The sequence below is a fragment of the Protopterus annectens genome, chromosome 7.part0 (assembly GCF_019279795.1).
Source record: "Protopterus annectens isolate FY-2018-M chromosome 7.part0, PAN1.0, whole genome shotgun sequence".
In the NCBI taxonomy this organism is placed as follows: Eukaryota; Metazoa; Chordata; order Ceratodontiformes; family Protopteridae; genus Protopterus; species Protopterus annectens.
Genome location: NC_056739.1, coordinates 218763841 through 218790444, shown reverse-complemented (window position 1 = coordinate 218790444; position 26604 = coordinate 218763841). Strand labels below are relative to the sequence as shown.

Genomic DNA, 26604 nt, shown 5'->3' with positions numbered 1-26604 from the left:
GCTATCCAATAATTTACATCTTTACTTTCTGCTGCTTATACCCTGCTCCTATCTTTCCTTCACATATCATTTGCTCTTCAGTAAACACCACTTTCCTCCTCTGAACATTACCACTTTACATTTATTATTCTCTAGTCATCTGCACTTTCACTTACCCTGAGCAATCAGCAATCCACTGATTGTTCATCCTGAGCTGTTCCACTAACTTGTCTCTACCCACTCCGTTCGCCCTGCTGGCTCACTCCGCTCCCCTACCCTACCCCCAATTCCCACCCACCCCCACTACTCGCACTTCTCTCTCCAGTAAACTCCTCCTATTCTCTACCAGACCAATTACTGGCCTTCTCACCCTTCTCTTCACCTCCCATCAATTAAAGGCCACTCCCCACACATACCTCCTCCTATCCTCCCAATAATTAAAGCCACTCCCCACACACACTATACTAAACCCTACACCCATTGATTTTTCTCTCTCTTTTACCCTACCTATACTATACCTCCCATACTTCTCTATCTTACATTCTTAATCCATTACATTATGCATTCTCCATTCCTTCAAACACTACAAATCCCTTTCATCACCCTCTTAATTCTAATCCCATTGCACCATACTACCTCTTATAATTCCTCTCCTCTTCCCCTCTCAACTCCCATTCCACTTTTCACCCCCACCACAACTCACTTCCATACCATATCATCCTCACTACTACAGCCCAATCTTCTCCACTACTTTAAACCAAAGATCTTACCCACCTCCACAAAACATAACTTCCCCGCAGCTCTGACCTATTGTCCACAACAGTCAAAAGGCAAACTAAATTTCCTACTATCTCCTTTCTTCATCCACCTATTTCTATCTGTGGACCTAGCACTACTAACAACCTCATCCCCCCCCCCCCAAGAAGTACCAATACCACTAACCTTAAAAGCCTAAAAATAGTCACTCTCAACGCCCAGAGTCTAAGAAATAAAGCTACTCTTTTCCATGCCTGGCTTCACCACAACCTTCCTGACATTGTAGCCATCGCTGAGACTTGGTTAAAACCTACCATCTCTGACTCAGAAATCCTACCCCCTGGCTTTCAAGCCCTTAGATCTGACCACTTAAACAGAAAAGGTTGAGGAGTAGCCTTGATATTCTCTAATCTACTCCCCATTATTCCATACCCAAACCCCATTCCCCAGTTCTACAATGCAGAACTAGTAATAGGTTTACTACAAATGAATATTCACAAAAAGTATCTGCTTCATATCCCTTTATATTCCCCCAGGTAACAATACTACCACCCTTGAAGAAATCCTCCAATGGGCCTCAACTAACATTAACCTAGAGACATACATTCTAGGAGATGTGAATATAGATTGGAACAAAATTAATAACCTAAACCCAGCCATATCTGTCAATCTATTCAACTTTACTCAATTAACTAACTCTATCACTAGACCCAACAAAATCAACCCTCCAGGATCTACACTGGACTGGATCCTAGCTACCCACCCTAACAACATCTTAGACTCAGGCATCCTTCCAGACTCTTTTAGTGACCACCTGCCTGCCTTCATCCACCGAGCAACTCAGTCTCCCCATTTCCAGCACCAATACCTACATACACATAACCTAACAAACTTCAACCCTCTAACTTTCTCCAATACCCTCAAACTGGAACAATCTAAAAACTCTACCTCTTGACAGAGCCATCGACTCCTTTAACTCTACTTTCCTAAATGTACTTAATTCCCAAGCTACACCCAGAACTATAAGAGAGTCAAATCCAAATCCGCCCCACGGTTAACTAGGGAAACCAAAAAACTTATGCAACAGAGAGACAAAAGCTGGAAACTTAACACCCAGAGACCCTTATTCAATACAAGCAACTCCACAACCTTATTAAAAGACATATATCCAAAGACAAACAATCCTACTATATGACACTCCAAGCCAACCGCTCCAAAAACCTGAAACAATTCTGGAAGTCCATTAATTCACTTTTCAACCCAGGCACCAAAAATAATCCTTGCCCTGACACTACCAGGTCCGATCCAGAAATTGCCACTCTTTTCAACTCCTTCTTTACTAACTCTATAGCTGAACTAAATAAGACCTTTCAAATTAACCCATCCACACAGCTCAGTCACTCTACCCCAGCCTCTAAACCCAACCCTCCCCCCACCTTTGAACTTAAACCAGTCTCTACCTCATAGGTAAAAAAAACTTCTCAGCAAACTGAAACCTTGCTCTAATGCTCCAGATAACATTTCATCCAAATTCTTACAAATTTCTGCAGATGGAAATGCCCTTCCCATTAGTATCCTAATCAACAGATCCATAAAGGAATCATATGTCCCCAAGCTATGGCGTTCTGCCTTTATACATCCTCTCCACAAAGGTGGCATAAATAATAATACCGCAAACTTTCGCACCATAGCCATCCTCTCCCAAATAACAAAAATACTGGAAAAATGCATTCACATTCAGTTAATGCCCTTCCTTATCAAAAAAAAAACACCTCATCTCTCAAACCCAACATGGTTTCCGCCCTGGCCATAGCACTATATCTGCTCTACTCTCATTCCTAGATATAGTCAACCGTGCCCGCGATACTGGTAAAATAGTTTCAACAGTTCTACTAGATCTCTCCAAGGCTTTCGACACTGTCTCCCACACTCACCTCCTTAGCCACCTTGCTAACTTCAACGTCTCACACAATACACTATCCTGGTTATCAAGTTACCTATCCAATAGATCTCAAGCTGTAAAATGGAGGAAAGGCACCTCTAACTTCCTTCCTACCCCCACTGGAGTTCCCCAAGGTTCCATTCTTCGCCCTATGCTATTCAACATCTTTATCAATGACTTCCACTCTGACTCCACTTTAATCTGCTGTGCCACAAACCTCCCAGAACTTCTATCATACACACAAACAGCTTTCTCCTCCACTGAGAACTGGATGCTCCAAAACCACCTTTCTCTAAAGCTAACAAATCCAAAATACTACTCCCCCCCCCCTCAAAATCCTTTCCTCTCGACAAAAACTCCTTCCAAATTAGAAGCCATAACAATTCAACCATAGAAATTGTTCCCTATGCCAAACTACTTGGGGTCACTATAGATTAAAACCTAAACTTTGACACCCATATTCAACTCAATATCAAGAAAACACATCAAAAGCTTGGCCTGCTATACAGAAACATCCACTATATCTCTCTCCTTCTTCTAGACAAACCCTCGCCACTACCTATCTTCTTCCCTCACTAATGTATGGTGCCCCTCTCTTAACTAACTTATCTGCCTCCATTTCCTCAAAAATGGAAAGTTGTTATAATAAAATTTCAAACTTCACCATCAAAGCCAAACTCTCCTCCCACCATTGCTCTGCCCTCTACTCACTAAACTGGCTAGAACTTCCCAACTTTCTAGACTACCTCCAACTTACCACTGCCCATAGGCTATTATTTAACCCCTCTAAAATGTCCTGCACTATCCAATATCCTACAGCTTTACACCCTTAACAGGCCACTTAGATCTGCTCACCTAAACCTACTCACTGTCCACACACCAAAGCGACCTGCCGAGCAGCACCTCCTTCCTTAGCCAAAAAATGGAATTCTCTCCCTCCCTCTTTACGAATGACCGAAAACCCTGACAACTTCAAAACCCTACTCCCATTCCTAATTGTTCTCTAATTGGAAGTGCAACTGCATTTTCCCCACCTAGCCTTCTACTCTCTACACTAATTGTATTCCCATACTACTCCTACTTCCAACAACTTTGTTCCATGGATTTTACTTATTCTTTACTGTTGTCTTGTGTATATAATGTAAATATTGTAAATAGTTTGCACTCCCTTTTATCCCCCTCCCCAACATTTATGCTTGTTCTTCTACTCTGCCCTAACAAGACTCAAATTCCATGTAACCTTTTTTACCAACCATGTCAGTATATGACTCATATGCTATGTAACCACTGTACCTCATACTGTCTCTGTACCACAATTTACCAGTATTCATAAAACTTAATATTATCTGTTCTATCTTAATGATAGTGACACTATCTAAAGTTGCACTGACCTCATCTACTGAGATGGAATCAATTCCACCATCTCTTACTTCTTTTAGGAGGATATGCTCACTACACTAACCTCAGCAGATGTCATGGTCTCTCTATCCTTGCTGGGAACAGCCCGATCTGGACACAGTCTTGCCCTCCTCAGTTGCAAGACAGCTCAAAATTTGCCAAACTTGTCCCACACCTACATGCTTTCACTATGCTGTCTTCCTGGTTTTAGAGCACCTATCAATAAAAAATATGAGCAGCCCCCTGCTAGCATTCCCAAGAAGACATTTTTCTTTGACCCCTAGACCCACTGGTGGGCACCAGTGGTGAAGGAAGATGTCAGGTTATTGTCATGAAAGCACCACCCACCTCTAGAATACAGATCTTCATTACCCAGAAACTAGAGATCCCAACCAGGATCCATTCAGATTTTGTTTCCCTGGTATCCTCATGTGCATCACAGATGCTCTTATGAAGGTGGGAGTTGAACTCCTATCCAGCAGCATCAACCAGGTATTCCCAAGATGTCAAGTCTTCTAATCTGCTCTGCCACCATCCTGACCATCAGATCCAACTTGCCACTAAACACTGACAAATGGATACCTCAGGACCTCCCTTACCCAGAATGTTCAAAATAATTGGCCTTAGGTCTGAACACACGATTACAAAATCAGATCAATCAATGACATCTGGCCCAAGGAGTTCTGAAACGAAGTAGACTTAAGAGAACCTTTTTTTTTTTTTTAAAACATTGTATTTGTTACCACAAAAAAAAAGTTCAATAAATAAATATGCATGTCACATGCAGATCAGGAAAGCAACTCCTAACTGCATCTTTCCAGTTATCTTAATGACTTCCCACAAGTGCCAACTCCATACCAGTCAAGCATGGTACCCACAGTCCACAGATTTAACTAAACAGGTCAAATCCCCTTAATCGCTGTTAAATGGATAAGCAGAAAATGTTCCTTTCTGCAATTCACAGTTGCACAAAGGCTTTCTTCTTGCACAATGACACAAAGTCCACCAGAATAGCACTTGGGTATGGACTTGTGAGCATCTCCAGACTTATCTAGGGCCTGTCCTGAGGGTCAGTTCCAGGGAAGCCAAGAAATACTCACTTGGCCTTTTGTGTAGGTAAACTATTTTAATGTAGTCAGCAGCATATTAGTTCCAAGTTAAAATAAGGCAAGAGACAAATTAAACCAGTTAACCATCAGCTGCTACCTGACTGCAGAAGGAAGGTAGGACAGGAAGAAACTGGTCAAGAAGAAAGCATGTAGCAACAGGAATGGGCAACTGATACAACACAGTCTACAGGAAATACTCCCCTTCCCTTCTATAAGAGGTTACCAGTGGAAGCTGAAACGACTTTTCTAAAATAATGATGAAATTTCCCAATACGTTAACAGGAGATCATCAATAAAAATCTGAATAAAGAGACGGCTTATGAAGAAGGCATAGTTACTCAACACTGATGTTATTTGGGAAACAAGCATTCATCTTCATTCTACAGCTGGTCATCTGAAAGCTGCTCACTTAAAGAAAAACAACTGAACAGTTGGCAAAGCAGGTTTATGAAATGAAGGTTCAGTACACAAAATAGTAAAACATTAAAACACGGCTCTAATCAGCGTCAACTTGAACTATTTATACAATACAGTAACCATTATGTAGTCATCAAGAACACGGGTGAAACAAGTAAATCACAAATCCATCTGGACAACATTTATTTCCTTCTCATCTCAAATGAGGGATTATATTTTAATTGGAATTAAAAGCAGTTGTAGAGCACTGGTCTACCTACTATCAAGTACCACAACAGCACGTTACACATCTCACCACCATTCCATGCCATTGATTACACTAGTACTAAATACAATAAAAAATTAAAACAAATAAAATTACCTGTAGTACCTCTTTTGCAGGCATGACCTGGAAGCATTCTCTGTTAAGTGACTTGTTTAGAATCACACAAGAGGTTCAGCTCTCCTAAATGTGAAGTGCATTCCATATCATCAACTAAAGTCAGAAGTTTTGAGTTTTAACAGAACTTTGTAAAAAAAAAAAAAAAAAAATCAGTCACTTAAGTATTGCACTCTAGCTCATGTCTTTCCAGGCAATGTCTGGAGCATCCTCTCTCTTGGTGGCCAGGGAGGTATAATGGACTTTTCAATAAATGTTTCGGAAGTAGTAAGTTACAACGTCTTGTACAATGTGCTGTTTATCTACTGTACATGCCAAGAATAATCTTAACCATGTGTTTTCATGAAACTAAAGCAGAGCTGCACAGAAACCTTTGAGAAAAAATTTTACAAAAGAACATTTCTTTTCATAACTGATTTAACACTTCATTATGTGGATGCATAACACCACAAAACTGAAACAGGAAACTGCCTTGTTTAGAATCTTGAGATTTTACATGCCAAAAGTTCAACATGTTGAGCAGTTTTAGCTGGACTCTCTCTCTACCCCAGGATCAACACTACTCTAAAGTGGTACATAACGGGAGTATACTACAGTTGCCATTTTTAAACAATTAAGTGGCAGTTCAACAACTGTACACATTAATGCGTTACCTGCAAAAAATATATACATCTTTCTCTTCTCATTCCAAAATAAAATGATATTTGAAACCTTCACACTATAATGGTTCTTTCATTTACCTGTTTTGGTTAACTCTGTCATTCTTACAGGACGGAGGCTATGCACAGTCTATATAAATTTATTGGGCAACATCTGAGGAAGTGCGATCGCCGAAAGTACTCTCTACAGAATACCTCAAAAATTTGTAGGAAACTGGAACAAGAATGTTATGTTGGAAAGAACAGTTGACATTTCTGAAGGATAGCAAAGGCAGTGGCAAACATTCTCAGATATGCATGTAGGGCACTACTTTGGAAAAAGCAGGGCGAATAACCAAATAAATCTATGCCTTCACCTCCTCTTAGATAATGGAAGGGTTCCAGGCTAGGTCCAAGGAGTAGAGTTGGGAGCGATTCCCTTCTTCCAAGATCAATGAAAAGCACCAGTGTCAGCAAATGTTCAGCTCCACACTGGAGGGGAAGGCAGCAAGTGAATAACAGATCAGTATGTCTGCGACAAGGATTCAATAACCTCTCACTGGCAACATTCAGGGGGAAGGGGAAAACAGCATCATTTAGTATTTTATTATTCTAATGCAATCAACATAACTTCAAAGTCACTGTAAATGATACAGGCCATTCTGCAACCTAAAGCAGGTAGGAGTAGTGCAAATTTGTTATTAGACAGCATACAGAACTCTATATTCCACATAAAAGTTTTAGTAGCTATCCATAGCTTACCAATAAATGTATTTAAGAATACTTCATTTGCTTTCTGAAGTTATCAGAACATCCCCTCAAAACAAGGAGTTACTATAGAAATGCAAGTGCATAAGCAAGATCCATTGTCATTTTGTCAAGTCTTGCCTGCTACTTTTTAACAGGGAGAGGTAGGATTATTTTCATGCTGGTACTCTCAGATACAAGCTTTGATCAGTTTTCTATCTACTTTCACCCCTATAAGGCTACTCCAGGAATGTTACAGTCAAGTGCTTACTCATTGCTTGTATCAAGTTCTTTTCTGAATGACTTAACCCAAACAGCCATATCTTTGGAATGTAACAAATTGAAAAGCCATCTTCTTACACTTTATATTACAGAGGACTTAAAAAGCACACACTACACCATTTAACAGAATAAGTGTCAGGGGCCAGATCCTGCAATGATTTTGTAACATAAAAAAAATCAAATCAATTGTACAGATCACCAATTCTAGTGGCTTAGATACATTGTATCAACAATTTTGTCAAGTAGGACAACTAAGTGGTATCACCCAGGGTTTCTTTGGAGGAGGCTCTGCCCTGTCCCCTGTATTCACTTTTTAATATACTAAGCCCAGGGTTACACTACTAATAGAAAGGTACTTTTGCCAGGCTATCCTGCTCTGGAAACGTCTCCTAGATAAAAACAGACTTATCCCATTCTAACGGTGGCATCAGTACAAGATCTTTTTAAACCCCAAGTACTTGATGTACAGATCCTTTTTGTGAGTGCATACATGTATTTGTGTGTTCACAGGTGGCAAATTTCACTCACCTGTTAGAAAAGGTGTCTTGAACTACACTTCAGTCTAAAAAAAAAAAATTACCTCCCTCTACCACAAATAATTTTACTGCGAAAGACAAACTAACATGTCTGCTACAGACAGTAAGTTAGAAGGAAATCAGAGTCATTATATACTCCAGTTATAACTTTACATTCCTTTTGTTAGCATGTAGATCTGAAGTAGCATTAAGCAAAAGTGCTTTTAAATTCTGGCAACTAATTTCTTAATGACTCAACATCTGTTGCATTTGTGAGATAACTTTTCTATCACAATTAACGTTTTTAAAGTGCATTTATTATTTTTATAAGTTAGTTTGGTTTAATTCACTCAAACTGCCATGCATACATACACGGGCCAGTTTTTGCTCAGGGCAAACCTTTCTCCAACTTAGTGAAATTATTGCTACCCACAAAGTCATATATTAACCTGCATCAACTTGGTTTAAGTGACCATGACCACCAAGCATCCAAAGGCCCCTTTTTTGCCCCGGGCAAGTTCTTTCCCAGATTTAGTTAAGTAATCTCTGCCCATAAACCCGGGCACTATCTCGCCCAAACAGAGGCTCTAGCACACATCGAGACTTTACTAATTTAATCAGGCAATGGCTACTGTAAGTTATTCAACTCCCTTCCAATATTTTCATCATTTTTCTACTTCCATAACTTAATCGGCGTTTCATTTTGCTTTCCCACTTACACACCTTACTGATATTGATTTCCCCTCCCCCCCATACAAACTTTGTCCAGTTCATTTTTATAGTCTGGTCTCTTACAAAACGGTTTATTTATTACTGTTGAATTATTTTTACACAGCAGGTCTAATTGGTACTTGAATTAGCAATCACATGTAATTTATCCTAGAAATTGCGTTCGCACTGATTTTCCTCCACAGGTTAACATCACCATCTAACTAGCTCATTCGCATTCCCGATTGGCCCACCCATGACCTATCCCCACCAACCAGGGCCACCCATGACCTATCCCCACCAACCAAGGCCACCCATGACCTGTCCCCACCAACCAGGGCCTATTTCATGAAAGGCTATATTGTTGGTGTCCTAAATCCAATGCGGCCCTTTTTCCCCACCTGGCCCCTCATATCACATCCCTTAACCAATCACACTTTCTCAGCTTATTCTCATCACCAAGACCATCGCCCACCCATCCTCACATAACTGAACTACTCTATTCAGCACTGGCCAATAAAATCCAATCTCTCCGCCTACCAGTCTACCCTCGTGATTGGCTAACCTGACCCAACTTTTTGCCTACATGTCCCCATTGATTATTGGCTCCCCTACTACATACACAATTAGATCTACCTCCTATCACAGCGGAGAGAAATTTACCCAATCCTTTATAACCGACCTGATATACCAGCTCCCTTACTGGCTGTGTATTTGCTCCAATCAAATAAAGCTCCGCGCATATCGAGCCAATCATTTTTTCTCATTCAACATCCTACCAGAGCCTCCTTGGTCTACCCCAACATGCACACATTGGGTCGACTTCCCCCACCAATCATGGCTCCTGTCTCAATTCCTCCTCCAATCACATAATATTGCTTCTGGATTAAGAGATTATTATGACTGTGTCTGTTTTGATTTTCTTTTGAAACAATGGATCTTTATAGTGAAACAAATGTTTTTTGGACTTAATATAAATACACACACACACACAAGCGCACATACACACAAAGAATTTTTTCATGTACCCAAGTGCTCACCTGCCTTGCACCATCGAAAAAAACTACCAAGATGACTTATTTTTAGATAGCATTTTACTGATGGTCTCTCCCATAGTACATGTTTTCTCATGGTTTGATGTATTTTATCCTGGACTACAGTGTAAACTTCGATACATCTTACTAATCGATAAATATTACTCTAAACAGTTTTAATTACTTGGGCATTGGTTCTCCTCTGTATTTTCTTACATTTGAGTTCTGCCATTTATCCTGGTGGCTTCCTTCTGCTCAGGAACACATCTCAACAGGAACCAACTTTTACTCATTTACCTGAACTTCTAATATTTTAAAGTATGCCTTATGTCAAGCTATAAGGTTAAGAAAGGCCAGTAGGAATAAAAAAATTAGTCTCCATTTAAAGAAAAGGAAAGTAGGGCTTTATTATTTATTTATTTATTATTTTAGTTAGAAAGGTTCTTGGTGTGACATCTGGACAGAGAAAGGAGGACAAGGAGACCTGGTGGTGGAATGAGGAAGTACAAGAGAGTATACAGAGGAAGAGGCTGGCGAAGAAGACGTGGGAATGTCGGCGAGATGAAGAAAGTAGACAGGAGTATAAGGAGATGAGGAGCATGGCAAAGAGAGAAGTGGCTAAGGCTAAGGATAAGGCATATGGAGAGCTGTATGAAAGGATGGACACTAAAGTGGGAGAAAAGGATGTGCACAGATTGGCTAGACAGAGGGACCAAGCTGGGAAAGATGTGCAGCAGATAAGGGTGATAAAGTACAGTGAGGGAAATATACTCACAGCGTGGAGCGTGTGTTGAGCAGATTGGAGATGGAGATGGAGATAGTGAATCAGGAAGTGAAACAGACTAGCAAGTTGGAAATAAGGACAGCTATGAAGAGGATGAAGAATGGAAAGGCCGTCGGCCCAGATGACATACCAGTGAAAGCATGGAGGCGCTTAGGAGAAATGGCAGTGGAGTTTTTAACCGGATTGTTTAATGAAATCTTGGAAAGTCAGAGGATGCCCGAGGGGTAGAGGAAAAAAAGTGTTTTGGCACCTATTTTTAAGAATAAGGGTAATGTACAGAACTGTAGTACCTACAGAGGGATAAAACTGATCAGTCACAGCTTGAAGTTATGGGAAAGAGTAGTGGAAGCTAGGTTAAGAAGGGAGATGATTATTGGTGATCAGCAGTATGGTTTCATGCCAGGAAAGAGCATACAGATGCAATGTTTGCTCAGAGTGTTGATGGAGAAATATAGAGAAGGTCAGAAGGAGTTGCATTGTGTCTTTGTGGACATGGAGAAAGCATATGGTAGGGTGCCTAGAGAAGAGTTGTGGTATTGTATGAGGAAGTCGGGTGTGGCAGAGAAGTATGTAAGAGTGGTACAGGATATGTACGAGGGTAGTGCGACAGTGGTGAGGTCTGCAGTGGGAGTGACAGATGTGTTTAAGGTGGAGGTGGGATTACATCAAAGATCACCTCCGAGCCCTTTCTTATTTGCAATGGTGATGGACAGGTTGGCAGACGAGATCAGAGAGGAGGCCCCATGGACTATGATGTTTGCAGATTACATTGTGATCTGTAGTGAGAGTAGGGACCAGGTTGAGGAGACCCTGGAGAGGTGGAGATATGCTCTAGAGAGGAGAGGAATGAAGGTCAGCAGGACTAAGACAGAATATATGTGTGTGAATGAGAGGGAGAGCAGAGGAATTGTGAGGATGCAGCGAGTAGAGTTGGCGAAGGTGGATGAGTTTAAGTACTTGGGATCAACAGTTCAGAGTAATGGTGAGTGTGGAAGAGAGGTGAAGAACGGCGTACAGGCAGGGTGGAATGGGTGGAGAAGAGTGTCAGGAGTGATTTGTGACAGACGGGTACCAGTAAGAGTGAAAGGGAAGGTCTACAAGAGGGTAGTGAGACCAGCTATGTTGTATGGGTTGGAGACGGTGGAATTGACAAAAAGGCAGTCAGAGCTGGAAGTGGCAGAGTTAAAGATGTTAAGATTTGCACTGGGTGTGACAAGGATGGACAGGATTAGGAATCAGTATGTTAGAGGGTCAGCTCAGGTTGGACTGTTTGGAGACAAAGTCAGAAAGGTGAGATTGTGTTGGTTTGGACATGTGCTGAGGTGAGATGCTGGGTATATTGGAAAAAGGATGCTACGGATGGAGCTGCCAGGTAAGAGAAAGGCCTAAGAAAAGGTTTATGGATGTGGTGAGAGAGGACATGCAGGTGGTTGGTGTGACAGAGCAAGATGCAGAAGAGAGGAAGAAATGGAAACAGTTGATCCACTGCGATGAAGAAGAAGAGCTTTATTTTTGCAGTATCGTCATTACATGAAGCACACTGCATTAATTGTAAGGCAAGTGAGGCTTCTGCAGCTGTGATACCATTAAATGCTCTGTACTCTGCATTACATCTGTAAGTTAATTACGGGTTTTGAAGTTGTGATACCAGTTTAACATGGCTTTCAGAACATTAAGGTTAATGTGAGTAAGGTTTTGCTATTATCAGTACAAGTATTACATGGGGTAAGGTGAAATCAGGTTTTGTTGCTGTAATACCAGCATTACAAAGACTACAAAATATTAAGGAAAATGTCACTGATATACCACTCTCATTAATTTTTTCCAGCAAGCCTGAGTTAATTCTACACAGACTCCTACAAGCCAGAACTTAAAACTTTCTCTTCAGAAATTTCACTGTTCCACAGAACTGATCTCTTCCATAAATATACGTCCCTATTTTCTCTCAACTGTTCATACTGATTTTTTTAACAAATGAAGACCTATGAAAGCCATTGGCAAGCCAGTTCAGTGACAGACAAATTATGACCAAGGAGGTACAAAGCAATAACTAGAATCCCTCAATTTATCAAACTGATCACACATTTTAGTTTCAAGAGTTCAGATTATGTGTATGGATGTTTTTAACCCAAAGAAAGGCCCTCTATTTGCTACATGAAACCATTTTCTGATAAAAGCATTACATTTTCAGAAATTTTATTCATAAGTTAAGGACTTACACACAGAGAAAGCTGAAAATCTGAGACAAAAGCATTGGAAATCACCAGAAGTTCAAAGTTTAACACTGCAACCTTTTTTTTTTTTTTTTTACAAATAAAACTTCAAACTTGTAACAAGACACTAATAATGCTAAACCCAACAAAAGTCTGGGTATAGGACGTTTGACTTGAGAGGGTGGAGGTGAGCATTCAATCAGCTTGCTTTGTTAATAATGCAAGAACGGAAGACAACAAAGCATCACAGACTAGAGACCTAGTGATAGCTGGGTGTGCATTTCAATACCCTGGGGCATGAAATGTCATCTTTGGGAAGGGGTAGCGAAGGATGCATATGTGCGTGCACTTCTTTCTTGGCATACTGTACATCTGTCTCCATGGAACAAACAGAAGACAAAACTTACTACACCTACATAGTACAACAGCCCCAGCACCACTACCTATCACCAACTCAGAATCTCAGTCTCGTTATTCTCAAGTCCAAATCCATGGGTCCTTGGAGGCTATGTTGAGGACAGCACCGCTGGCACTCAGTAGGCGAGACGAACAATTATAACATACAAATGCTTATCAATGGAATCTATAAAAAGGCAAGGAATAAAAAAAATACCATTTAATTTCTGCAATCAAACATCCGGTTGACAAACTCTTGTTAATTGCAGTGGTTTCTCAATGCAGCTGCTTTCTTTTTAGCACCTGTCTGTTCCTCCTGCTTTTACAGTGCAAACCATTACTAATCTTATATGACAAGCAAAAGATAAATGTTCCTTTAACCATTTCTCTTCCAAACACATCCTAAATGTTTAAAATCAATAACATAACCACATATTAAAAATATGTAAAGATGTATAAAAAATATATACATATATAACCATTCTGTGCAAAAATAAAACAAAATGAGACATCACAGTTTTGCTGCCCTCATTTTTAGAACGGGATTGATCGAAATATGGTCATTCACACCTGGCTTTTGCATAGCATCCAATCTGAGTTGCCAGAGAAGTTCCTTGTATTCTATCTTATTTTCCCAAGTTCCTCCTCTGGCATCTATTGGAACTACCTCAATAATACCAAAAACTAAATTTCTTAAAAACAAACATGCACAAGAGTGTCTAAATAGTGCGTTCTTTTGATTAGCTTCTCTTTTGTCATAAAAATGTTCATAAATTCTTTTGGACAGTTTTCTCAGTCTTCCCTACATAAAATGACTAAAGTTACAGAGCTAAATATACCAGACCACCGGTATTACAGTCACCTTTCTTAAAGATGATGTTCATACGGAAAGTATTATTCAAAGTAATATTCTCCTTGTTAATAATGCATTGACAGTAATTGCACCTACCACATTTAGTTGTCCCTATCTTCTGAACCTGTGAGCCTTTCTCAAATAAATACTTTCTTAATGTTTATATGTACCTTAAACCTTTAAACATTACCCAACACCATATGCAGCAGTACAGACATACTACATAGGTTCATAGGTGTGTACTAGGCCAATGGCCCTGGACCCTTTACGAGCCTAGCCCATAAAAGTACCCTGGCATTGTGCCACCCAACGTTAGTTTGCAGTGCCAATATCAAGTAGAGCCACTGGAGTGGGGGGGGGGTATTCTATTACCCATTCACTCATCAAGATTTCGTTTACAGAGGGTCAGACAGGTGCTCTGTTTGACATGTATGGGAGGTCTATTCCAGAGCATGGGCAGTCTCTGGGTGAGTAATCTGTCCCTCCAGCATGTTCAGTTGATTGTGGTAATGAGGTTGAGGTCTCTGGAGCATGTGATGCAGAGGGATTGGGATTTCTTTAGATTTAGCATTTCTAACAGAACTGTATCAGACATGGCTTTGTAAGTAAAGCAGAGATCACCTCTAAGTATGCGATATGAGACAGAGAATAGCTGGAGTCTTTTGAGTCTGTTTGTATAGGAGATATGTTTAATGCCCATGATCCTCTTTGTGAGGGACTTCTGTGGCCTCTCCAGCTGTTGCAGGTATCTAGTGAGGTACATGTCAAATGGGGCATTATACTCAATGATTGGTCCAATGATGGAAGAGGAGAGAGAGAGAGAGAGAGAGAGAGAGAGAGAGAGAGAGAGAGAGAGAGAGAGAGAGAGAGAGAGAGAGAGAGAGAGAGAGAGACAGAGAGAGAGACAGAGAGAGAGAGAGAGAGAGAGACAGAGAGAGAGACAGAGAGAGAGAGAGAGAGAGAGAGAGACAGAGAGAGAGAGAGGGGATGACCTCTTTCTTCCTGGATGCAAAACCCTTGGTAATGAGATGTGCCACATAGGACTTTCTGACCATAGTGGCAATGTGGTGGTCAAAGGAAAGGTTGCTGTCAACCTGCATCCCCAGATCTCTTATAACGCCTTCAGTGTTCAGTGGGCGCCCATGATGATGTAGTAATTAGTGGGAACTGAGTTTTTACCAAAGGGGATGAAAATGCATTTTTTTGGTGTTAAGCTTAAGGCCATGCTTTCGACACCAGTCATTGGTCTCAGTGAGGCCTTTCTGTAGGAAGTCTGTATCACTTGGGGTGTTAGTAATGGTTCCCAGCTTGCAGTCGTCTGCAAACTTGGTCACCCAGAGTCCCTTTGTGTTGAGCTGGACTTCTGAGAAGTAGATGCCACACAGGACAGGACCCAGGACCGATTCTTGTGGGACTCCACTTGTAACTAGTCGGCAGTCTGACTTGGAGTCTGCTACTTTCACACAGTATGTTCCATCTGTGAACCAATTTGAAACCCACCTAGCGTTATAGGGGTTGATGCTTAGTTTGAGGAGTTTATCAATAATTCCCAAGTGAGGAATGGCATCAAAGGCCTTGGCCAGATCGAGGCAGGCTGTATGCACTTGCCTTACCTTCATCTACAGCCCTGGTGACTGACTCAAAGAAGTCAACCAGGTTGAGCAGGCATGATCTCCCTTTCACAAAGCCAAATTGCATAGGGTCTAGAGTTTGGAGATTTCCTATATCTTTGTTAATCAGGTCCATGATGATGCACTTGACAGCTTTACATATCAGACTAGTCAGGCTAATGGGGCAATAATTCTCAGGGTCTGTAGTCGCTCCCCCTTTATGGAGAGGGATGACTGTAGCAGTGCACCATTTGGTAGGGACAAAGCCTGAGGGGAGGTTGTGACTGAACAGGGCATATAGATGTGGTGCCAGTTCACTTTGTAGTTCATATACAACGCAGCCAGGGATATCATTGGGTACAATGGAATCTGTATTCTTGGCCTTGGACAATGCAGCTTTAACCTGCCTGGCATTCTTCTGGTATTATGATTGGTCTTTTATGTGGAGGAGAGAAGGGTAAAGTTGGCATTGAATCTGTCTGCCAGTATGCTGGCTGAGTATAGGAGCTACCATTGTGCAGTATGTCAGAGCAAATTTTGGTATTGCTATGGAGGTTCTTGATACAACTATAGAAGGCTTTGTAATTGTTTTTAACGTCTGCTGCAATTCTGCCTTCATAGCTAGCTTTAGAGGATTTGATGAGGGATCTCAACTTTTTGTTGAGGCTAATAAGGGAGTTTTCCGGTCTTGAGACTTCACTTTTTTCTGCAACAGTTTCTTCCTTCTGTTATAGAGCTTATTAATGGCAAAGGATCACCAGATTCACTTCCTTTTGTTTGGAGGAGAGCATCTTGGCTTGGTTGGGTATGGATAGTCCCATGCATTTGTGTACATGTTCGTACAGTGCATCGGTGTATGACTCGGCAGTCATGCAGCTATTTTCCACCGGCATGGGTGCTGTGAAGTTAGCCACTTCTGTTTTTAGGAGTCCAAAAAGTCAGCTTCGGAGTAGTTTTTCAAGGTGGTTACCTTTGCGGGGGGGGGGGGGGTGTACATGAGATGTGGATTTTCATGGTGATTAGTTTATGGTCAGATCTGACTAGGGAGGGATTGACTATTGGTGTAGAACAACGGTCACCCACGTTAGTAATAACCAGGTCAAGGATGTTGCTTCCTCTAGTGGGAGTCAGAATGAGTTGGTCCAGGGCACTGGAACCAATGAATTCCAGGAAGCGTTTGTCCAGTGTATTGGTGCTTGAGTAGTTTTCCCAGTTGATGGAGGGGTAGTTGAAGCTAACTAGTAAGTGTGTGTTGTGTTGGACTTTGATAGATTCCAGGGTGCTTAGGAATGTGGAGTGAGAGTCTACGGACATGGTTGGGTACCTATAGCAGGCTATGACCTGGATTGCCGTCCTACCCAATGTTAGTTGCACCTGAAGCATCTCAGATGCATTACACTGGGCTATTAGTCTGGAGATGTGCATATCCTTTATGAATATGGAGACACCACTGTCTTTGGAGCTTCGGTCCATGTTTCGGGGCCAAAAAGTGTGGAATGAGTTATAGCTTTTTAGCGATGGGGAGCTTTCTGCTGCTTTAAACCAGGTTTCTGTTACAGCACAAATGTCAATGTTCTCCATTTTGAGGAGTGCTTCGAGTGAGTGCATCTTGAGATTTAGACTTTTAGCGTTGAGCAGCATGACCCTCAGATTTAATTTATTTATAGCTGTTACGGTGGTAATTTGGTCTTTGGAACACTGCCTAAAAAAAGGCACTATAGGGGTGGCAAGAGCCTTAGCCAGTAACTGGAAACCTAGGGGTGACAGATGCAGGCCATCTCTGCAAAGTATGGAGGTCTGTCAATCATGTCATCTCAAGCAGACATGATACTGGATCCCCTTAGAATGACACCAGAAACTTAGCCAATTGCTGAAGTCAATCATTTTTTGTTTGTACTGCGGTATCATTCTGGGTGACGGTAGGATACTGCTCAGGGCTAGTGTCATACCTGCCTGGGCCACAATCTGAGAGCTGCACCATATCTCTTTTCATGTAGTCCATTAAGGTGCATCTCAGGTCATTCACACCCACATGGACAATGACAGAGTCATACTTGTACTTCTTGTGGAGTGACCTGAGTGCGTGTGTTGCGTCGGACTCTGGCACCTGATAGACAGCTGACTGTTACCTTCTCCTTATTCAACCTAGTGAGTGTGACATCTGTGTGCCTCACTATTGAGTCACCCATGATCAGTGTATTGGGCAAGGTGTTTAGACTTAGGGGCTTAGGTTGAAGAGCACACTGTGAAGGTGAGCTGTGTGTCCTGTGATTTGTGCTGTGTTGTAGTGGTAAAGTGCATTTCTGTCTTGGAGGTCTCTGCTGTTTGGGTAAATTTCTGTTGAGAGCCTCCACGATGTGGGTGTGTGGTTTGTGTTTTTATGCGAGAGCTGTGATAGGGGTGTTCTGGAGGGCTATGTGTTCCATGTGGTGTGGTGCAGGTGTTGACCTTCTCCTCTTGACCAGCTAGTCTGGTCTTGGCTAGAGAGTGCATAGCTTCCAATTTGGTAAAATAAGTGCATCTCTCAAGTCTGTGTTGGGAGGTAAGAGGAGAGGGTTGTCTGTGTACATGAAGCAGTTGCTACACTGCCTCAGCATGTCCAAGTACACCAGGTTAATAGGAGAAAGCACAGGGACTGCCCTTTAATCATGCCAGGAGGGGTGGTCATAACTACTAAGTACTGGCAGTATTTCCGTGAAGAACAACTCGTGCTGATGGCACTTAAGTGTGCTACAATAATTACTACAAAAACCTGTTGAAGTGCAAAGTGATTAGGCTATTTGAAGTGCAAGAGAGAACTAGCAAGATCTAAGGGAAAAACTGAAGGGCAGACTTTCTGGCACCAGTAATAGCTCGCCAAGGCTCGGCGCCGCATTGCAATGCTTAAACAAGTGCAAACCCATGCAAACACAGGCTTTTAAACCAGAAAGTTGAAAGGGATGGAAAAACTGCCCAAACGGCCAGTAAACTACAATTTCTGGGTCAGAAACCACTCCTCTTGTGGTCGATAGGCCACTCCCACGGGCACGGGGAACACCTTAAAGTATAGTCCAGCTGTTTTGGCTTACATGCCACAATTTGCACACGTCCAAGGGAAAGCTCTTTGCACAGACTGCCCCATACATACAGCATCAGTTTACATGCACAAAGTAAATTATTAAAAAAGCACTTGAACTACAAAATCTAGGTAACGCAATAGCAAATGTGCTTCCATTGTTTTTGTTAAAATGTACATACGCATGCTTCAAAAAAAAAAAAAAAAAAAAAAAAAAAAAAAAAAGCACAATGCTTAACACAAGAGTTCTAAAAAAGTGACGTCAGTCTTGAAAGGAAATCCCACCCTGTAACTTCAAAGCAGAGTCAAGTAATACTAATACATCTAAACAAAGGTCCAACATCCTAATTTCGGGAGGAAAAAAGGCCTCAGCATAAAACTGCCAGATTACCAGAAGATTTGGGTGAGGGGAGACACGTGTGTGTGTATATGTATGTGTTACACACATATGTATTATATACATGCATATATATTTTTATACGCATGTGTGTGTATATACAAACACATACATATTTACACACACATTCGTAGACACAAAAGATGTTATAAAACTGATTTTCACTGAGAACATTTTACAAAAGAGTAGAATAGCTCTCTAAATGGTACCCATAGTTGCAACTTTTCAACCAGTCTTGCTGTCCATTACCATTTACATTGTCACTACAACATGAAAGTGCTCAAAAATATACTTTGAAATATTTCAAAATGAGAAGTAACCCCACTTTCAAACAAGGGATATATATCTAAGTTACTTGTATATCTGTGAGAATACTTCACTTACAGCATCTAATTTTTAGAGCTATGTCTCTAGTTTACCCACTAGCACTAACTAGAAGTAACCCCACTTTCAAACAAGGGATATATATATAAGTTACTTGTATATCTGTGAGAATACTTCACTTACAGCATCTAATTTTTAGAGCTATGTCTCTAGTTTACCCACTAGCACTAACTATGTGATTTTTGTCAGCACAATCATTTTCATGACCTGTGACCAGGAAGCTACTTTTCCTTCTGCACTCTTAGCCCAGGACTAGGTAATTTGGTCAGAAAATAAGCAAATGGAGTCTGTTCTTATGTAATATGCAACTCAGAATATTACTCTAGATATCAGAGTCTCTGATCCTTCACTACTGTAACTACCACAAATACTAGGCTCCTCCTACACCCCCACCACTACCACAAGGTACCACTGAAACAGAATTTCTCTCATCACACTGAATGTAACTACTGAAGATTCAGAAAAGCAGTGAAATCTCTGAAAAAGGAATAGTTACGAGCCTTATACACTTAAAATACTGCACTGTTCAACAATACCAGTTTACTCAGGCAACAGTAAAAGCAGCATAAACTTTAGCAGCACTAGTCTCTAATGGTGACGGGAAAAAATCCAAAGCTCCATTCCTTTAAACCATGAAAAGGCAAACAAAGAAACAATCCACTTCAGATACAGGAAGCATGTGGACTGCAAGAGACAATGGTAATTCCTGTTGGGAAGTTCCACACGACCGACTCTTCCAGGGTACGCAAACAGGCACCCTTGAAGAATTAGTTATTAAGATCAAGAATGCATGCAGATTCAAAAAAAATAGGGTTCTGTCACATATAAACTAAAGTATAGATTTGCTTTTCAATGTATTTCTGCTGTTAATGAAACAGCCAGCATTGTAAAATTATACATTTTGGCACATTACTATTTAAATCACAACATCAGGAACGGTCTTTTTCCCCACCTTAATAAATTACGCTGTTACACCCAGCAATGTGAAAGCATACACTTCCATAACTGTTCTTCTACAAATACCGAAGGAGCTGATCTTTCATAAAGTCAACTGCTACTATGTAGGAAGTAAGAAGAGGGCCAGGCTATTTTGTCAGTCACTGACCACTAACTTTTGAGATAAGAAAATACTGTTATGTACAAAGTAATGAGTCTCACCAAGTCAATCTGACAGAACCTCTGACATGGGCAATATGCAATACCAACACACAAAATACAAATAGCAAACACAAACTTCAGCAAGAAATCATGAAGACTACTGCATCTTATAACCAGAGACAGCATGAAATCAAATATTTTATTTTTACATTGACTGTATACGACTGGTTCAGAGAACATGCCTTTGAAAACCTAACAAAAGATCAAAAGCATAACCAAGTCAAGCCATCGTGATTAAGACTCGTGGTCATTAGATCAGTTCAAATGTATTTATCCTCCAATCGCTCAGAAGACAAAAAACTGTGATATCGTAATGTAATTTCAGAAATAAAAGATTCCTCACATTACCACGGTTTCCAAGTAACTCACAAAGCAAGGTACCATTTAATAATACTGTGGTAATTGTCAAGGGCAGAGTTGTGGTGTGTTAAGCAAAAAAGTCCTTCTCTCACATTGTCTTGGAAATAGAAATTAAAAACAGTAGAATCTGGGGCTCACAAAAGTGGGACAAAAATAAGATAAGCTATGAAACCGCAAACTGTTATGTTTTAAGGCCAGCACTGAGAACTTGAACCCAGTTAATGACTCTTGCTAACTACACTTCGTAACAGGAAGGTTACTGTATGCAAAAACTCATGGCTTATGCAAAGGAGAGTACAATATGCATTAACGCTGCCAAATTCTGACCACTGACTGACATGAGCTTTAACTCATTTTAACATTGCAGTGCCAGTCAGTTATACACACACACTTGCCTTTCCTGGTCTGCTCTTATGCAAAGAGCATGAACACAATCTAATGGCACTACCAAGTTACCAAAATCATAAAAAGAAAACTAAGGCATCAAGCACCTTGCACTCCATTAGCATGTAGCACCAATTTACATAACTAAGTGCAAGCTGGAAAAATAACTTTCCTATTTGCTAAATGGGTAAGTGAATTAACTGGCTTTTAAATTAAATCCTGGGGGGGGGGTTATAGTGTCACACACTATCTAGCAAGCCCAACACATTCATCACTATTCACGGAGTTTTGAAGTGTTTGCAGAAGAACCAACAACGTCTTTTAACTAACTCCACTAGAATGGAAAACAAGTACATATCTGGCAAATGTTGATCGTGTGTCTATGCACAAAAACAGCTGATTTAGCACAATACATCAACTAATGTTATCCCAAGTAGTAACGACAGCCAGAGAAGATTGCTGTCTTGGTTGTCCAAATATTCTGTTGTAATGTATGTAAATACTCCATTTATAGTGTACATTAATAAGCTACTATCATTACATGGACGAGGAATTCTCTCAACAGACACTAAACTCCAAACCCTCTTGAAGAAGTTCCAAGAAACAAACAGGGCTGTAACTTTCAAGATCCGGGTGTTGCATAACCCACTCTATGTCATCTGCTTCCCTCCTAGTTCACTGTCAATGGTGTAAGTGCTAAATACTGAAAGTAAAACTTTTTCCTCGACACTAAATGCCAACTCAGTTTGCAAAAAACTTAGTTCCCCATTTGCTGTCTTCTCTGTGGTAAACTGCATAACCGACCAATTCTGAGCTCTTTCATTAAGACTGCCAAACTCATTCCAGTCGTAAACATAAGGCAGTGTTATTGTTTTCTCCCCAAGCCATCCATGTACTAACACCCAAACGAACCCTGGGCTATCAAACCCAGAAGAGCGTCTGCTAGGTGACAAGTAAACAACATGAATCACAATCACACAGTGATAACAAACCAATGTGGACTATACCTGCATTAGCAGCAGCATAGGGTCCGCTCAGTGCTTTGCTGGCAACTACCACAATACAGCGCCTGCCGCCCACAAAGGGAAGTTTGGGGACAACTCCGGTTACAAAAAAACACTTCCTATCGACTTTTTCTGAACCTTTAATTTATTTACTTTATGGAAATGTTCCAACCAAAGACATTCTGAGGGAGTAAAAAATAATACTACTCATCCTTATGCCGCGGCTTCCTAAACGATCTCAGTTTCCAGACATCCCTTAAAACTATCCTCGTTCCACCCTCACAGCCTAAAGCAAACGAATACAAACCGGCTGCGTTTTTCGCAGCACGCGGAGCCCTACTTACTGTACCCTCCCTAAATGTTTTTTTTTTCCCTATTTCATTAGGGGCAGGAAGTTTTGCTGGCAAAGCCAATACTGCGTAAAAGTGGTTGGAAGGAATGAATGTCAATCTTTCGTCAACCCCTCCCAACCAACAGTTCATAATATTAAAAAGGATAACGTCAATATGAATCATCAGCTTTCAAAAATCAGATCTTTTAAGTATTCTTACGCCAAATTTTCGTGATTGGAAATCTTCAATATTTTCTCAGTCGAATACAGTTGGACATAATTCAGATAATAAGGCTAACACTTTCAGTTCTACTGCACGAACATTTTTGTTCTGAGCTGCACTGCAATAACTGAACTTTTACTTTTTCATAGAAAGAATGCCAAACAGAAAATTTATAAGCCTGAAGTGAAATGTGAGCACTTGTGAAAGAAGGGAATCTTAAAACAAGGTTCCAACGATTCATCGGTTGTTGGACAGAAATACTACACATTTCCCTATTTTATGGCACACAATGACAGTCAGTGAAATGGGCATGGAGTTTAATGAAGTGTAACTAACTACAATCAACAAATTAGTTCTTAAATAGCCACGGGAATGAGTTGTAATGATGGAGTTACAGTACAGCACCAGAAGAATATATGTGGAACTGAGCCACTTCAGGAAATGCACATCTTAGTCTTTATATATCTGCCAGGTTATTTATTTATTTATTTATTTTACATTTGTTAACCGGTAACGTCCATCTGGACATGTGACTTTTTTCAGTGGAGGCCCCCTGGCCCGGGGAGAAAAGCTCCAATATCATACAGTACATAGACATTTGTATAGAGTATAGTAGTCACATTGTAAAAACATTGATTTGATACATAACTCTGATACATTAATAGTTATACAGGAGACTGAACAAGTAATTATAGCAAGAACATTTACAATAGTAATGGGCTCTTAGAGTCAAACAATAGGAATTATAGCAATAACATTTAGTGAGTATTTGCACTTAATTTCAGTACATAGAGCTTTGAAACAAAGAGATTGAAACATTAGAAATAAAGATAAGTTTGATATAAGAATCTACAAGGAGTTTGTTGAATGGGTTCAATGTTTAATGAGGTGGTCTAGTATAGTAGTAAAGGAGGGTTGGAAGGGTGGTTGGGGGGGAGGGGTCTAACCTGGACTGTAACAGAAGCAGAGCCAGGAGTTTGTAAGGTGGGATTTTAGGAGTTTTTTAAAACAGTTTAGGTGTGGAAGTGGTCATTAGTGGGTTGGGCAGAGAGTTCCAAAGCTTGCAAATATTGTTGGAGAAGAAAGCTTCACCTGCTGAGTTTGTTACTTTGGTGACTTGTAGGAGTAGTTTATTGTTTGGGTGAAGGGATCTAGATGCAAAGTATGGTTGAATAATGAATGTCCTTGAGGGCTGGGATTTTTTCTGGGTGGTGAAGGATTTTATGATCTAAGGTTAGTTGATTAAACTGAAGTAAAAGAGAGAGTTCTAGCCAGTCAAGTTGCCTGAGAGGTAGACAGTGATGGGATTTATTGGAAGCATTAGTGGCAAATTTGGAGATTTTGTTATAGCAGGTTTCAAGCTTGGCAAGTTCAGTTTTATGGAGGTTTGTTAGAATAGGGCATGCATATAAGAGTGTTGATAGTAGGTGTGTTCTAGCAATTGTGATTTTTGTATTGCTAGTTAGAAATTGTTTATTCCTATATAGGAGGCCAAGTTTCTTGTGAACTTTTTTGATGGATTGTTTCTATGTGGAGGTCAAATTTCAGATTATTGTTGATTATAACACCTAGCTGTTTGGTATAAAGGGGTAGGGGTGATTGTGGTTTTGTTCTTAGAGAAGATATGAAAGGTTGTTGAACATGAAGTATTTCTAGTGGGGTAGAAAAGCATAAGTTTAGTTTTGTTGGGATTTAATATAAGTTGGGAGTTGGTTAACTGTTTTAACAGATAGGATGGTGTCTTGGGTGATGAATTGAAGGTCATCAAGGGAAGAAACAGAGCAGATCAGAGTGGAGTTGTCAGCATACTGAAGGATATTGGCATGGGTAGTGGCAGAGTGGCAAAAAAGTAGAAATGGCCAAAAGATTTGTAAATAGTGAGAAAAGAAGGGATCCAAGGATGGAGCCTTGAGGGTATCCCTAAGGTAACTGGTAGGAGGGGTGAGAGGGACGTTTGCCAAAGAACGGTTTGTTGACGATCTGTTAAGTAGCTTTGGAACCATGCTATAGCTGTGTTGGTGAGGTTGTGGGAGGAGAGGACATTTATGAGTTTGGAGTGATTGACCACGTGAAACGCTTTTGACAGGTCCAGGAATATGGCTGATATAAATTGGGAGTTGTTTCTGTGCTGATTAATCATGTTTGTGAAGGATAGTAGGGCTGTTGTGAATGACTTGAGATGTACCTCCCTGGACTACATGAAAAGACACATAGTAGAGCTCTCGGATCATGCGGCCCAGGCAGGTATGACCCTAGCCCTGAGTAGCATCCTGCCTTCGCCCAGAATGATACCACAATATAAGGACAGAATGATTGACTTCAACAATTGGCTAAGCTTCTGGTGTCATTCAAAGGGGATCCAGTATCTGTCTGCCTGGAACGACAGACCACAATGCTTTGCCAGAGATGGTCTGCACCTGTCGCCCAGGGATTCAGGTTACTGGCTAAGGCTCTTGCCACCCCTATAATGCCCTTTTTAAGCAAAGTTTAAAGGACAAAACCACCACTGTAACAGGTACAAACATGCAAATTCTGAAGGTAATGCTACTCAATGCTAGAAGTCTAAACCTCAAAATGCACTCTCTCATTGATATCTGTGCAGTAACTGAGACCTGGTTCAAGGCTCCAGAGAGCACCCCTGCAATACCAGGCTACAACTCTTACCACACTTTTCGGCCACCAAACCAGGACCGAAACACTAAAGGTGAAGGAGTGTCCATATTGACCAAGGATATTCGGATACACTAGACAATCTCAACGTACTGAAATGTCAAAATTCAGTACGTCGAGACCGAATAGTGGAAAGTGCAGTTAACCGAAACTACACTATGCCAAATCTGTAAATGTCGAATCTGCCGCTATCGTGCTGTCACGTTTGTGACGTGTGGTGCGGTTTGTGAATTTATCTGGGGTTTCAGGTAAGTGTTGTGTTTGAGAATAATGGGTAGGGATTTTAGTGCGTGTGAGTGTGTGCGGTGGTGTTTGTTGTGTGTTTTTGTGTTTAGTGCGACCTCAGAGTTAGAATATAAAAGTAGGGGGGTGTTGGGGGTGTAGCACCCCAGTTGGGGGGGTGCAGGGGGCTTGCCCCCCTGCTTATAGGTAGGTTAAGTGTGTTTTTGTGTGTTGTTATGTTTGCTTAGTTAGGTAGGTGTGTGTGTGATTATGTGTGTGGGAATGGTCGCGATTGTAGTATTCGTGATTGTGGGTTTTCGTGTATGTGGTTTTTCGACTATTCAGTCTCGAAATACTGAAATTCGACATTTCAGTATTTTGAGATTGTATAGTGAATCTGGATATTCACACCACCAGGCTAGTTGCCCAACACAATGCGTCTGAAATTCTCCAGGTGCAACTAACACTAGGTAAGACTGCAATCCAAATTGTAGCTTGCTAAGATCCCCCACCATGCCCCAAGATTCTCACTACACCTTTCTAAACATACTGGAAAATATTAAGATACAACCAAACACCCTAATACTGGGTGATTTCAACTACCCTGCCATTAACTGGCAAAACTACTCGTGTACCAACACCTTTGCCCAACGGTT

The 26604-nt window shown here is 40.8% G+C and overlaps 1 long non-coding RNA gene across 1 annotated transcript in view; it reads right to left on the bottom strand.

Moving 5' to 3' along the window:
• Positions 1-22841, bottom strand: part of LOC122806370 — a 582405-nt gene extending 559564 nt beyond the window's left edge. The window contains exon 1 of the long non-coding RNA XR_006365503.1: positions 22506-22841. This is a non-coding gene — a long non-coding RNA (uncharacterized LOC122806370). The remainder of the gene's footprint in view (positions 1-22505) is intronic.
• Positions 22842-26604: the final 3763 nt, after the last annotated feature.